At 42.3% G+C, this 4,090-nt stretch overlaps 1 long non-coding RNA gene across 1 annotated transcript in view; it reads left to right on the forward strand.

The window, feature by feature from the left end:
* The window catches only part of LOC106610945 (uncharacterized), a 4,567-nt gene extending 756 nt beyond the window's left edge, over positions 1-3,811 (forward strand). The window contains exons 2-4 of the long non-coding RNA XR_001330024.3: positions 1,267-1,332; positions 1,417-2,458; positions 2,627-3,811. This is a non-coding gene — a long non-coding RNA (uncharacterized LOC106610945). The remainder of the gene's footprint in view (positions 1-1,266; positions 1,333-1,416; positions 2,459-2,626) is intronic.
* Positions 3,812-4,090: the final 279 nt, after the last annotated feature.

Consider the following 4,090-nt stretch of genomic DNA (forward strand, 5'->3'; position numbering starts at 1 on the left):
GTCACTGTGTGTGTCACAGTGTGTGTCACAGTGTGTGTCACAGTGTGTGTGTGTGTCACTGTGTGTGTGTGTCACTGTGTGTGTGTGTCACTGTGTGTATGTGTGTGTGTGTGTGTCACAGTGTGTCCTGTGAGCCCTGCCAGATCACACCAGTGGTAATTCAGTATATTAAGGAGATTTCACAGACCTGTAAACTATCATAGTCCTCTCTGTTCTCCCCAGTAAGATGAAACACAAACTCGAAAATGACATTTGGACATGGAAGAGTCTCCCTCAGGGAGAGGGAGCTTTTCAGAAAATGTCATCTTGAAATACATATATTATACGTCTTTATAACAATATATTATAGTTAAAAGCTTTTTTTGGTATATACTCCACATCCCTAATTTGGTATATTTACTAAGCAAAGTTTGTTGACTTAGTTGAAGCATATGCACTTCCCCCGACTGCAGTCATCCACTTCCGTCTGCTTTCCTACGTCACCTTGAACACGACCATATAAAGGCTTTATTGGTTTTAAAGCTAGAATCCTTAGTTGTTACAAACATATTTTTTTTTACTTCTAAATAAATGATAGATACCCATTGATTCTTGAAGAATATAACTTATAAATGCCTCATAAGCCTAGTCAAACTGTTACCCAAAATATAAGCTTGTTTTACTCCAATGCTTGTAAACAAACACTTTATAGCCTCTAAACATTGTTAAAACTATCCTTTTGATATCATGGATGGTTAGTCCTTGCATTCATAGCTCTGATATCATGGATGGTTAGTCCTTGCATTCATAGCTCTGATATCATGGATGGTTAGTCCTTGCATTCATAGCTCTGATATCATGGATGGTTAGTCCTTGCATTCATAGCTCTGATATAATGGATGGTTAGTCCTTGCATTCATAGCTCTGATATCATGGATGGTTAGTCCTTGCATCATAGCTCTGTCTGAATTTGAATCGTCACATTTCTCCAGGCCCATCCCTCAGCTTTATACCAAAACAGAGGTGGGGTGACGCTTTATTGTTTCAACTAAGTACTCTAACTTTAGTGTGTACTCCACACTAATTTGGTTTGTCACTCACTCACTCACTCACTCACTCACTCACTCACTCACTCACTCACTCACTCTTAGAATGTTAGCCATGCTGTACTTCCTCTTTAGCGTCGCCTCATTGGCTGCTTCGTTGGGAAAGACAGAAAGTGGAGGCGGTGTTGTTGGTGTCGTTTGATGGTTCCTTCTACCCAACCTAAAGCTTCTGTACTCACAGGGAGTCCTGGTGGAACAGATGAGTAATGTCTTTATCACCAAGACCTTCCCCATCCATTACAGCCTGGTAATGTATAACCTTTTACCCCTGACCTCTAACCCATTGTGAGTTTTTGGGGTGGTGTACTAACCTAACCTCTGACCCCTCCAGGTGACAGGTCTGTATGCAGAGTCTCATGGTGTCGTAGCTAGCAATATGTTTGACTCCGCAACCGAGAAGCACTTCGCCACCTTCAACGACACCGACCCCCTTCTGGTGGACGAAGCCGCGGCACTCTGGGTACAAGACGGGCGTGGCCATGTGGCCGTGGTCAGACTTGGGGATCAAGAACAGAACGGCGACTCACTTCATACCCTACAACCCCTCTGTGACTTTTAGTCAACGCCTGGCCAACGTCACTCACTGGCTGACTGGGGTACTTAACCTCTGACCCCCTCGTCCGTAACTCCATTGTTTTCACTGAATACTGCTTTTAAGTTTTGCCTCCATTCCTCTGGAGGGGAGGAGACAGTGTTGTTTGCAGCTCTGTACTGGGAGGAGCCAGACAGGACAGGTCATATGTATGGACCAGAAAACACCACCCACATAGGACAGGCTCTTAAAGAGGTGTGTGTCTAACACATTGGGCTTGTTTGAGTGGTAAGGCTGAAGCAATTGACTGCAGACAAGTCGAGGAGTGAAGTTGGAGAAGGTGCATCTGCGACAGCCTAAAATCAGACACTGATGTGGTTTTCCAACAGCAAGGCTCAGTGCAACATGGCACACAGCCTTGCTTTTCTTTGGAATGTCGAAATAAACTCCCCCATATCACACACTCACAAACTGTAAATATGTGTGACATTGTACTATCAATTGGTGAGCGAGAGACTCAAATATCACATTAATTTGTACATATCCACACTGTATACAATCACGTCAAAGTTCGTTTCAGTCACGTCTTTGGTCACGTTCGCTTGGGTCAAACAGAAACACTAATGATTGGTTGACAATAGAGCCTCCCACAATGCAGGGTGATGCTGCAGGGTGAAGTTGGGGAAGAGCAACTTCAGAAACTGGAGCCGGCTGCCACCGGCGCCAAACAACGGATCTCTGTCCCAGGCACGCTGCTTCCTGGCTGGGGAGGGCTGTGTCGACGTCCCCCTAATGGTGGGACTGGTGGTGGGGGTACTGCTGGTTCTCACCACACTCACGGGTCAGTCTGCCTTATTGTTTGTATTACATGCATTACATTATTATCATGTTTCTATTGAAATATGTTGTTTTTACTATAGCCGAAAGACAGGACATTTAAATGAGCACTACAACCCTTGTCTCGCTGTCTCGCTGTCTCTCTCTTTTCCTCTCTCTTCCTCTCTCTCAGGTCTGTTCACGGTACAGGATGATGATGCTGACCCTCTGCTAGACTAAAGCAATCAATCACAGCTCCCAGCCCGACTATACTGACCAACCACAGATCATAACAACAAACCAAAGCTCACCACCATGCTCCCAACAACCAATCAGAACTCCGACAGGAATAAATAGAGAATAGTGTCATTTCAGACACAGCCATACTCTTTTCCAAGAGTTACAGAGCGGTAGTCAGATTTCAGATTTACACACTCCTCATTCTCTGTGGTACAATACTTACAGTATGGAGTATTCAAATAAATATGTACACTATAAATAAACATATTGAGCCATAAATAGATAAAACTAAAGAAATAAGACACTAAAGAGAAGTCAGTTAGTAGAAACAGACTGAGGTTACTTGAATTTGTCTGTATACAGAGAAGCCATCTAATATGATATAACACGTGTTATATATTTGAAGAAATGCTCTGTTAATTTATTTGCAAGACAATCCTAAAAAGAAGAATACATGTTTGTTAGGAGAGCTTCTGGTAAAGGGATGTAAATGTGTATTTTGAAGGGTTTATTTCATAAAGAGTAGCGCTATATTGCAGTAGTAATTGTCTGAACAGCAGTGATGGGTTTTGTTAGCTACTCTGTAGACTGCTGAGCCAGGCGGTGGAGTCAGAAACAGGACTGAAGCTATGTTTCTGCTGTTTGTTACAGCAGAAACGTGTGTGTGTGTGTGTGTGCTGAGATAAGCTATAGCTCTGGTACTGTATGGTTTCCTGTAGTGTTAAAAGGAGACAGACAAGCTATACTGTTCGATTCAGGTCCTTAATCTGAAAAGAAGTTATTTGAAGGAAAACAGTTTCAGTTTGTCTGATTCTCTTGTCAAGCCACTGTGTGTGCTTGTGCCAGTGTGTGTGTGTGTGTGTGTGTGTGTCGGCAGAGAAAGGGTGTGTGCCTGCGTGTGTGTGTATCGGTGTAGAGAAGTCGAAGATCTGCTGTTACTATGGTTACTATACCATAGTAACCCTAGTACTATGATTAATATGCTGTAACTATGCTGTTATTATGGTTACTGTACAGTAACTCTACTGTTACTATGTCAACCACCTGCCTCCAGGTGGCTACTGAACTGGTCCTCAGGGAGTTTCTGCTCATATTGTCATTGACTGACATATGAAAGTATAAAGTAAACCTAAATGTTGTGTCCACATTGTATCATTATTTTACAAAGCATCTATGCTTAATCATTACACTGGATATAATTGTTGTGTGTGTGTGTGTGTGTGTGTGTGTGTGTGTGAGAGAGAGAAAAAGAAGGGGAAAGAGTATGTCATTGGAACTACCAGGGGAAAGAACACAACCACACATGTTGGGTATGAATAGTTTATATATTCTTCATTTCAGTCACATTATAATGTATTAAAATGCAAAGATATAAAATTAAATAGATACTGACTCATGTAACATTTGTATATTCTGA

Source organism: Salmo salar, chromosome 09 (assembly GCF_965601325.2).
Source record: "Salmo salar chromosome 09, fSalSal1, whole genome shotgun sequence".
Lineage (NCBI taxonomy): Eukaryota > Metazoa > Chordata > Actinopteri > Salmoniformes > Salmonidae > Salmo > Salmo salar.